Source organism: Tachyglossus aculeatus, chromosome 14, assembly GCF_015852505.1.
Source record: "Tachyglossus aculeatus isolate mTacAcu1 chromosome 14, mTacAcu1.pri, whole genome shotgun sequence".
In the NCBI taxonomy this organism is placed as follows: Eukaryota; Metazoa; Chordata; class Mammalia; order Monotremata; family Tachyglossidae; genus Tachyglossus; species Tachyglossus aculeatus.
The window spans coordinates 41,019,154-41,031,239 of NC_052079.1; the positions used below are offsets into that span (position 1 = coordinate 41,019,154).

The window sequence follows — 12,086 nt, forward strand, 5'->3', positions numbered from 1 at the left end:
AAGCAGAAAGACCAAGAACCAGAGTTATATAGAGAAAGAGAGGGAAGAAAGGGAAAGAAAATGAAAGACAGAGAAAAGATAAGAATGAGAGCAAGAAGGGGACAGAAGAGGTCAGAGAAAGGAAGGAAAAATTGAGGACACTGGAGGGCAAAGAGAGGAAGAGAAGTGGACAGGGGAGACAAGGGGAAGAAACTAGGGAGAGGGCTCTTTCTTGTGAGAACTGGCTCTTGAATGGCCGTGGTCTTTGGCTTCTTGCAGTATCATCTCCTCTCTCAGGATCGCACCTGGAAAGTTTCCAGTACTCTATCAGCCTCGGCTACGGGAGGCAGAGTCAAGCAGAGACATATCCTTTCCATTCATAGCTTGGGCGGTGGCTAGCGAGTGGAAGGCAATCTGCTACAAGGCAAAACCCACCTGTGCTGGGCAGCAGCGGCATGGCCGAGAGTCAAGGGTGGAGACTCGAGTTTACCGCATGGACGAAGGCAATGGTAAACCACTTCTGTATTTTTACCGAGAAAACTCTATAAATACACTACCGGAACGACTGCCGATGGAGAGTGGGGTGTTCTGGGAGAGATGTACCCATGGAGTCGCTATGGGTTGGAGATGACTGGACAGCCTGAGACAAGATAAGCATATCTCCAGGAGATAGTTGTGCAATCAGCTCCTTGATAACTATCAGCTCTTGCTTTAAACTACTTCTTTTAACTCCCCAGGAATCTAGACTAACCACCTTTCAGATTGCCAGTTTCTCCAGATGTTATGAAACACTTTACTAGTTGCGGTGTGCTAAGTTTCAGGGCCTTTAACTGGTACAATCGAGACCTGTTGACATTCATTCTCTCCTTCTGTTCTAAGTGAGAGGTCGGCTCGCTTCCTGCAGACACTTACATAAACCCACACAGCCATCCTCAATCTAAGCCACATACAATGGACTATTCTAGGAAGTTTGCTGATTCACAAAGTTTTGAGAGCTTCAAGACAACTAAGGTGTCCTTTATTTGTTCCCATGGAAACTCTATTCCCCTATCTTGTTGGTGAGGAGTTGAAGCCTAGTGATGGAGGTACTTTGGCTTGGATATTGTTCAACAGTTTTGGAGAATTAACATTTTTCCGCTCTGTGTACGGTTTCCATGGTCCTATCCCTTTTAGACTGTAAATTACTGTTTGGGAAGCAAAGTGGTCTAGTGGGAAAAGCACTGGCCTTGGAGTCAGAAACGTTTTTTTTAAAAAAAATGGTAATTGTTCAGCGTTTACTATGTGCCAGGAACTGTACTATGAGCTGGGATAAATACAAGCTAATCAAGTGGGATGCAGTCCCTGTCACAGTCTTAGTCCTCACTTTACAGATGAGGAAACTGAGGCACAGAGAAGTAAAGTGACTTGCCTATGGTTACAGACAGCAGACATGTGGCAGAGCTGGGATTAGAACCGTGGTCCTTTGCCTCTCAGGCCTGTACTCTTTCTACTAGGCCATGCAGGACCTGGGTTCTACACCCAGCTCCACCACTCGTTGCTGCGTGACTGTGGGCCAGTTACTTGATTTCTCTGTGCCTCAGTTTCCTCAACTGTAAAATGGAGATTCAATAACTGTTCTCCCTCCTAACTGGACTGTGAGCCAATGTGGGACAGGAACCGTGTCCAATCTGATTATCTTTTATCTCCTGAATCTATCCCTGCTCTTAGAACGGTGCCTGGTGCACAGTAAGGGCTTAACAAAAAACATAATTATTAAAATTATTACCCATGTCCTACTCGAACAACAGTATCTACAGGGTATACTCGATATCAAATGGCAGTCCAGGATTGTGAGCAATGTAGCTCTGGGACATAGTCGGTCTTCTGGCATCAAAGCTCTGTTCATCTTAACACACCTACGCTGGGCGGGACACGTGAGGAGAATGAACAACAGCAGGATACCAAAACTACAGCTGTATGGGCAGCTAAAATTGGGAAACTGAAAGCAAAGGAGAGAAGAGGAAACATTTTAAGGGCATGGCAACACAAAAGCCTCAAACAGTGCTGCATCCCAGCTGAGAACTGGGAGTGCAAATGTTGAGGACAGACCAATATGGTACGTTGCCAGCAAGAAGGGAGTCTCTCCCTTTTAGCAAAAACTGTCAAAAGATAGACAAGAAGACAGAAGAGAAAGGAGTGCCAGGCACTGCAAATATTGAATATAACCACACAACAAGGGAACAGCTTTTTACACACACAATTTGGACACTTCAGTGGGCCTTTTCATCCCCTCAAGTACCCATGGCTGAATTTCGCTATCAATGATGTCTTCATTGACTAGGAAGCACAGATATGTATATATACACACACCTGTCTCATCCACTAGCATGTAGGATCCTTGATGGCACGACCTTATGCTTTTTGTCTGCTGTACTCTTCTAAACACTAGTACAGTGTTCTGAACATTTGGGCACTCAATATACATAAAGGATTTCAACTGGGCCACTGAGGAATTCATACTCTTATGGCTGAGACATACTCTATTGCACAATAGGTATTAAAGAAAATAAACACAAGTGATAAAATAAAATGCACTAATTATAACATGTTATTTGAATATATATTTACATGTATTATATACTGTAATAATAATAATTATGGTAAAAGCACTTACTACATGCTAAACACTGTTCTAATGCACTGGGATAGATTCAAGTTAATTAGGGTGGACACAGATCCTGTTCCACATGAGGCTCACATTCTTAATCCTCATTTTTCAGATTAGGTAACTGAGGCCCAGAGAAGTTCAGGTTCTTGCCCAAGCTCACACAGCAGACACGTGAAGAGCTGAGACTAGAACCCAGGTCCTTTCGATTTCCAGGCCAGTGCTCTAGCCACTAAGCCAGCGTACGCTGCTTCTCTGTACTAACGCAGCTGTTGGAATGATGTGACCTGGAATTAGTCAGAAAATGCCTCTTGGAAGAGATGATTAGGGAGACTGAGATTTTTATTTAACTTTGTGGGTACTTCCCCAGTGTGTAGAACAATGCAATACGCATAGTAGTGGGCCAGTTAAAGAGTTCTCAGAATCTACTATAGGCCATCTGAGCAAGATAAGGAAAGGAATTAGGAAATGTCAGATAGACTGGAAAAGTTGTAAAACTGGGGCCGATAACACCAGTGAGACACTTCAATTATTCTTACGTAGATTGGCCAAATAATTCATCAGGAAGAAAAGGGGAGGTAAGGCTTTTGAATAGGACATATGACTTTTCTGGAACAGCTAGTAATACACACAGGAAGGAAAATAGAAGATAAGATACCAGTAAATTTCAGCAAAGCAGGTGCAAACAGGAAATTAAGTGGGCTAAAAAAAAATTGAAAGCACATCTTACACGGGATGCCAAAGTGAATAACAAGAGATTCCTCATCTATCTCTAAGGAGAATACAGATAAAAAAAGAATGATGATTCAGGCGGAAAGGTGTAGTCGGGGATGAGTGGATAAAGCCAAAATGCTCAATGAATTAACGAGTTTGATCTTTATCCCAATTGACTGTTAAAGCAGACAGGTCAGAACAACCAGATTAAATCATGGGTGGCCACACAGGATGATTTCAATCAAATGTATAAATTGAAGGTAATCCAATCCACCTGGCAAGATGCTATCCACCAGAGAGTTTGCAAAGGAGATCTCAGAGTGACTTTTGGCTGTTTTGCAAAACACTGGTTCCCTGTGCAGTGGAAGCCAAAAAGACAATCCAAAGCTGGTCTTCATAAAGACAGGAAAATAGAAAACAAAAGGCAGAGCTGGAAAACTCTATAAAACCATAACATTCCTACCCCTGCATCATCATCATCAATCGTATTTATTGAGCGCTTACTATGTGCAGAGCACTGTACTAAGCACTTGGGAAGTACAAATTGGCAACATATAGAGACAGTCCCTACCCAACAGTGGGCTCACAGTCTAAAAGGGGGAGACAGAGAACAAAACCAAACATACTAACAAAGTAAAATAAATAGAATAGATATGTACTGCAGTACTGCATGCAGCTCTGATTCTCAGATTGTAGAAGGAAGTTGGAAGAGAAAAGGATGACCAAAATGAATAGACGGAATGGTCAAACTTCCACATGAGGCAAGACTGAAAAGATTATGAATCTTCAGAATATAAGGATGAAAGTTGAGAGGAGACATGGTTAAATTAAATGTAATCATGACAGGTGGGAACTAGATGAAAATAGACTTGTTGTTCACAATACCATGCAACTGTGAGACCAAGGCACACTCTTTGAAGCTTGAAAATGGAAATCCCAAACAAAAGAAAAGAAAATACTTCCTTCGTTGGGTGTAGGCTTGTGGAATTCATTGCCAAAGAAAACTGTACAGGCCAGACATATTATGGGCTCCAAGGGGATTTAAATGAATTTATGGACAGGGGATCAACTTAAGGATATAGGGAAAGTTAAACAGTGTGGCCTAGTGGAAAGAGCAGGGCCCTGGGAGTCAGGGGAACTGGGTTCTAATTCTGGCTCCACCACCTGCCTGCTCTGTGGCCTTGGAAAAGTCACTCAAATCTCTGTGCTTTAGTTTCCTCATATGTAAAATGGGGATACCTGTTCTCCCTCCTACTTAGGTTATGAACTCCATGTTGGGGTGTCCCCCTTCTAGACTGTGAGCCCGCTGTTGGGTAGGGACTGTCTCTATATATTGCCAGCTTGTACTTCCCAAGTGCTTAGTACAGTGTTCTGCACACAGTCAGTGCTCAATAAATACGTTTGAATGAATGAATGAATGTGGCAGCAACTTTGTAAGGCCTGATTCTCTTGTACCTACCCCAGCTCTTATTTCAGTGCTTGGCACATTGCTTTTTTTATTACTATTATATTATTATTACTATTATAGAACTTAGCACAGTGCTCTGCACACTGTAAGGGTCCAATAAATTCCACTGATTGATTCGGTTGGATGTCCAAGGGGACAACCATATTTACAGACCCTCCAAGTATCCTACTGCCACTGTTGGACAGAGAATACTGAACAGGATAGATCACTGGTCTGATCCATTTTAGGCACTGCCTCTGTTCTTGTCTTGAAGAATAATAGCCTCCCCTAAAATCTGCCAGGCAGTGTCCCTTCCTCCCACTTTTCAGGGCCTTCTAAAAGGCCGTCTGCTCTAGGAGGCATCTCCTCCAACCTGGTCTTGTTACCTTTCATTAGTTTTGTTTTTATCATCTCTATCTATAGATGCTCTCTCTCCTATTCCTATTGCACACTTGCAATCTGCATTTGCTTATTTCCCCCATCAGACATTAATCTTACTTCTGATGGTGCACTCCAAAGTATCTAGTACAGTGATTGCATACATTAAGTGCTCAATAAATACTGATAGTAACAATGATGATCAAGGAATCATACAATTAGAACTGGTCTGTAAAAATTACACCAAAAATTCAATATTCAGTTTTTCTGAGAGAGATCTGTGAAATAATTAGGTAAACTGCAGAGGAGATAAGGGTCACTTAATGGAGACTAAGAAGTTCTGGGCTCTGTCCTGCATCAGTGACCTCAGGAAAGTTGAGTACAGCCTCAGTGGAGGCAGCAGTGGCCTAGTGGAAAGAGCACTTGATGAGAGTCAGGAGGCCCAGTTTCTAATCCCAGCTCCAAAACTTACCAACTGTGTGGCCCGGGACAAATCACTTAATGTCTCTGTACCTCAGTTCCTTCACCTGTAAAATGGAGATGAAATACCTGTTCTTCCTCCCTCTTATTTGCAAGCCCCACATGGGACGGAGACTGGGTCCGGCCAATCAACAAATCAATCATATTTATTGAGCAATTACTGTGTGCAAAGCATTGTACTAAGCACTTGGGAGAGTACAATATAAGAGTCAGTAGACACGTTCCCTGTCCACCACGAGCTTATAGTCTAGAGGGAGGATCCAATTTGATCTGATTCCCTTGTATCTGCCCCTGATGATTAATACAGTGCTTGGATTAATAAATACTATTACTAGGATTATCTGTGTCCAATTTTTCCTCTGTATTGGGTTTATATAATTACCAAAACATTACAAAGGTATTTTGAGGGTTCACTAATATCAGTAATGATAGAAACTGAATTTTCTGCACTTCTTTAGATGGTATTTTGAAGGAGCCATTTTCCTTAAGTCTAATATTTCAAATATCAAAGGAATCCTCAAAACATCCCTTTGAGATGGGTAGGAACAAATTATACATACAAGTTCTTTAGCAACAGTTAAGCAGTGGCATTAGGAAGAGGTTAACATGACAGCTTTGTGCTTCGGCTATTCCCAGTCACATCCAAAATTTATTGTCTAACGTTATGTGTTGGGTACTAGGTGCACTGTTTGAAGGTCACCGTAAACCAATTGATCTGCAAACTGGTTATGAGAGCAATCTTAGAAGAAACACATATTCTACCTCCTCCTTTATCCCTTCAGAAAATTCTCCCTCGCAACCACAGGGAGAGAATTAAACACGCTGTGCTCAGTAAGCTATCAATGGCAAGATTTTTTTCAAGGTTTACTGATCACAGATACAGACAATAATGAAGTTACTTTAGGGCGAATCATTTTTTTCTGAAATATGCTTCAAAGAAGTGGGTTTGATTTTTAACTGCATATACAAAACAAGCAGTTTCTCAAACAGATATCTGCCACTTCCCCACACCTGGCCTCCCCGAGACTCCAAGCTTTAGCTCTGCTCCTACCCACGCTCTCTCACACACCTATCTCCCCAATACCATCCAAGCCTTTTCATTATCAATCAATGGTATTTATTGAGCACCTACTGTGTACAGAACACTATACTACCAGCTTGGGAAAGTACAGCACAATAGAGTTGTCAGAGGTGATCTCTGGTCACCTCTTATTTCATCTAGGTTGAGTGAATCTTATTATTAATATAATTTTATTAGCATATCATTAGTATATAAAATATCATATATCATTATATTATTATAATCATTTTAATAATAGTGGTATTTGTTAAGCACTTACGATGTGCCAAACACTGTACTAAGCATTGGAATAGATATAAGCTAATCAAGTCGGACACAACCCCTGTCCCACATGGGGCTCACAGTCTAAGTAGGAGGGAGAGAAGGTGCTTCATCCTCATTTTTCAGGTGAAGTAACTGAGGCACAGAGAAGTTAAGTGACTTGTCCAAGGTCACGCAGCAGGCAAAAGGCAAAGCTGGGATTAGAACCCAGGTCCTCTTTCCACTTAGTCCATGCTGCTGACTGAGGATAAAACACTGCTATAGGGGTGCAATTGACCTTGGACATACAAATGTCCTTTTGGACTTTATAGATGGCCCACACATCTGTGACAGTACCTTAAAGTGGGGCATTTAAAGATGCAGATTTGTCAGTCGATCGTATTCATGCAGAACACTATACTAAGTGCTTGGGAGAGCACAATATAACAGACACAGCATAAGGAATTTGATTTTCCATCTGAAAATCCATGTGCTGAAAATTTGCCCACAACCAAAAAAGGTTAATTACAAACAGTTTTGGGGCAGGAAAAAGCATGCCTTCTGCCCGGCCTCGTAATAAAGCTCCGGAGGTAATCCCGGTTCTTGTTGGGCCGACAATATGGTGTAAACACAGCTTTCGTCTTCATTTGTGCTGTGCTTAAACAACTTCACCTTTAAACTAACGGCCTCCAAAATGTGGGGCCCTTCAAGTTGGTAACCTAGAGAATTCTGTAGTAAATGGGTGATAATAACTGCCAAGAAATATTTTATACAAACGACCTAATTCCCCCGGGCCTGGAATGCCCTCCCTCTGCCCATCCGCCAAGCTAGCTCTCTTCCTCACTTCAAGGCCCTACTGAGAGCTCACCTCCTCCAGGACGCCTTCCCAGACTGAGCCCCTTCCTTCCTCTCCCCCTTGTCCCCCTTTCCATCCCCCCCATCTTACCTCCTTCCCTTCCCCACAGCACCTGTATATATGTATATATGTTTGTACATATTTATTACTCTATTTATTTATTTTACTTGTACATATCTATTCTATTTTATTTTGCTAGTATGTTTGGTTTTGTTCTCTGTCTCCCCCTTTTAGACTGTGAGCCCACTGTTGGGTAGGGACTGTCTCTATATGTTGCCAATTTGTACTTCCCAAGCACTTAGTACAGTGCTCTGCATATAGTAAGCGCTCAATAAATACAATTGATGATGATGATGACCTAATGGTATGAACGAGCCTGCCCTGAGGCATGAATTTGGAGTGGAGTCAACCATACGGCCTGGTTTCTGCCAATTAATCAATCAATCAATGATATTTGTGGAGTGTTTACTGTGTGCACAGCTCTGGACAGCTGACAAAAAAAGCTCCCAGCCACAATCTGGTGAGGGAAGGCAGGAAGTTACGGGTGTGCAAGTGTGAAGGCGTCTGACCCTAATAATGCAAACTGCCAACCTGGTAAAGCAATTACATGTGCAGGTAGTTAAGTGCCCAAGTGAATGAAAAGAGATGAGGCGGTGGCAGGACAGCCACACATGAGAAAGCCTCTGCCCTTTAACAACACATAATCACTACTGAAGTCAGAAAGAGTATGCAAAATTATTCTCATGCCAGAAAAGGCTGGCTGGCAAATTCCACAAGGAAATTTAATCTTCCTAATGTGAACAACGAGGGAAAGCCAGATCAGTCGACCACGGAGGTGCTGATGAGTTCTCGCTGCCTTTCTTGAGTTCATAAAAGACAGAGGCTGAGTCTCCCAAACAAGGCTGGGCCCCTGAAGAAAAGTAATTGCAATTCTATCTCCAGGAGCTTTATAAAGGCAGCTCTGAGATGGAAAGCTCTCAGGATCGCACTAACGTAGTTGTAGGAAATGCTTTGGGAGGGACTGAATGCATACCTTTTTTAGGGTGCCACAGCTGGGATCCCTAAACTCTCAAAATGAAGTGTAAGTAGTCACCTGCCAGTGACTGGAAATGCAAAAAAGAAAGTCCAAGTCATTTTGGTGGCTATCAGAATCTGGATGATGTCCACTGAAATCTACCTCATTTATTGAGTGCTTATTCTGTGCAGGGCACTTGGGAGAGTACAACATAACAGAGTTGGTATACACATTCCCTGCCCACAATGAGCTTAGAGTCTTAAGGAAAGGATCCTGATCCAGTGTCTTGGACTACATCAGTACCCTCGTCGGCAGAGGGTTATTTGATTTTGCAGAGTCTCAAGTGGTGCATGATGCCATAATAATAACAACAACAATAATAATAATATTTGTACCAAGTACTGAAATAAGTGCTGGGGTAGATACAAGTTAATCGAGTAGGGCATAATCCCTGTCCCACTTAGGGTTCCCAGGCTACATGGCAGGGAAAATAGGAAAATACAGAAAAATTCCTCAGTTACAAATGAGGAAATGGAGGCACAGAGAAGTAACTTGCCCAAGGCCATACAGCTGGCAAGTGGTAGAGCTAGGATTAGAACTGATTCCCTGATTCCCAGGCCTGTGAGCATATATCTAACTCCAGCTTTCAGATTATTTGATGCATCAACAAATGGAGCACTAAGCAATAGGTTGACCAGGACTGGATCTACTTCCTCACCTTCTAAAGATGATGCGGAGAAACAGCTGGACTGTAGACCCATCTATACAGTAAGCTCCTTGTGGGTCAGGATCATGTCTGCCAACTCTGTTATACTGTACTTTCCCAAATGCTTATTATAATATCCTGCACACACTAAGTGCTCAATAAATACCACTGATTGATTGAGCTATCCTGATATACAACCAACATAAATCTACATTGCCTACAATGAGACTGTTATAATAATAATAATAATGGTATTTGTTAAGCGCTTACTCTATGCAAAGCACTGTTCTAAGCGCTGAGGAGGTTACGAGGTGATCAGGTTGCCCCACAGGGGGCTCACAGTTTTAAACCCCATTTTACAGATGAGGTAACTGAGGCACAGAGAAGTTAAGTGACTTGCCCAAAGTCACACAGCTGAGAGTTGGCGGAGCTGGTATTTGAACCCATGACCTCTGACTCCAAAGCCCAGGCTCTTTCCACTGAGCCACACTGCTTCTCGTGTTATATATTGGGGGGGTTGGGAGGGAGGAAGGGAGAGAGGTGTGTGTGTGTGTGTGTGTGTGTGTGTGTGTGTGTGTGTGTAAAGGAATTACTTGACTAACCAGTGAAACTGCTGGGAATGGAAGTGACTGTGTCAGCAGGACAGCAACATTATACCAGAGTTTGGAACTGGAAGTGAAAAATAATGCAAATTAAATCTACAAGGGGAATGTTGGTAGGTGGCACATAATTATTCAAGTTTGAAAATGCTCAGGGTCAACAACCTGCCCACTCATAGAAAGAAACAAGTACCAACCAGGACTGAATGGTCACAAATATTCAGAAGCTTTTCATCAGTTTTCACAAACATCACCAATTCATATTTATTGAATCCTGACAGTGTGCTTGGAGGAATCTAAGTTAGGGAAGAAATGTAGAACTTTCTTCCTAAGAAAGCAGTTCTTTTTAAAAAAAAAAACATTAAAATTTTACTTTTGTAAAGTGGAACGGAATTTGCCTGCCTTCACAGGGTTTATAGTCTAACAGCCTGAAGCAATAAATTCCTCTCAGCTGGAGGGACTACTGGATTCACATTTTTTCAGAGTAAATGGTATCTTGCCCGATAACTCTATACCAAGATATAAAAGTCAGAGATGGCAACTAGTTGAGGCAAAGGTAGGAAAGGATCACTGATGAGGCTTCTTTCTGGATCATAAATCTGCTGATCTCTGCTAAATGGTCAGGGAAGTGGCATGTCCTAGTGAATGGAGCACACTCCTGGGAGTCAGAAGGACCTGAGTTCCAATCCTAGTTCTGCACTTGTCTGTTGTGTGACCGTGTGCAAGTCACTTAAGTTTTCTGGGCCTCGGTTACCTCATCTGTAAAATGGGGATTAAAACTGAGAGTCCCAAGTGGGACGTGGACTGTGTCCAACCTGATTAGCCTGTTATCTACTGCAGTGCTTAGTACAGTGTCTGGCACACAGTAAGCCACTAATACAGTAAAAAAAAAAGTGTTAATTTTGCCTAAAACTGATTGTCCCATGCCTGTTGTATGGAATGTGATTAGAGGCTGATTGCATCATGAAGCATTATTAATATGCCACAAACTCAGATTGTAACATTAATCAATGTTGTTTCAAACAAGGGTATTTACCAAGTGTTCACCATATGTAGAACACTGGGCTAAGTGCTTGGGAGGATAAAATACATCACTGAGTTTTTAAAGGAAAATCCTACAAACCCAACCTCTTCCATCTAGTTTTCCAAGCTCCACTCCAAGATCTTTTTGTAGGAAAAAAAACTTGGATTATAGCTCACTGTGGGCAGGGAATGTGCCTACCAACTCTGTTATACTGTAGTCTCCAGAGGGTATAGTACAGTGTTTAGCACACGGTAAGCACTCAATAAATACTATTGATTGACTGACAATAGTTCAGGAGGGATAGGCTTGCCCATGGCCAATAGATCAATATGGGGTTTCTGGGATGTACCAAGAGCCCGGCAGGAGGAAAAGGAGGAGAAGTGGAAACTAGCTGGTCAGGAGCTTTCTCAAAACACTGCCCTCTTGTCATTCTCCTCAAAGAGATGAGGCAAATCAATATTTCCACTCTTTGGCTTAGCTTATATGGAATACCACTGCACCACTCCTTCAAATGCAGCTCACTGCTTTTCTGGAACTACACCAAACCAACTGTGTAGGCAGAGAGATAAGCTTGAACCTCCATACGGAATACCTTCAAGGAACATCTACTAAAATCTGCAGTCGCGTGCTCAGCCAGATGAAACGTCCAGGAATTATGCTTGCTACATATCTTTAGCCCCAAAAATGTCAGAGTGACTGACACATTTGAACCCAAAGCATTTCAAAGAATCAACTCAGCCCGATTAATCACAGTTACGAACCGAAGGCTACCTTGTTGTATAATCACACATAAACAACAGAGTCATACTAACTCACTGATTACTATATTACCATACTCATCTTTAAACTTTTATCATGGTAAGCTCCTTGATGGCAGGGATAGTGTCTATGTATTCCACTGTCCTCTACAAGTGCTAAGTTTA

The 12,086-nt window shown here is 42.2% G+C and overlaps 1 protein-coding gene and 1 non-coding gene across 5 annotated transcripts in view; one reads left to right on the plus strand and one right to left on the minus strand.

The window, feature by feature from the left end:
• The window catches only part of ANKS1B (ankyrin repeat and sterile alpha motif domain containing 1B), a 624,779-nt gene that overhangs the window by 340,041 nt on the left and 272,652 nt on the right, over positions 1–12,086 (minus strand). The window lies entirely within an intron of this gene.
• LOC119937375 lies at positions 267–404 on the plus strand. Its single transcript, XR_005454049.1, has one exon. It is a non-coding gene; the product is annotated as a small nucleolar RNA SNORA7 (small nucleolar RNA).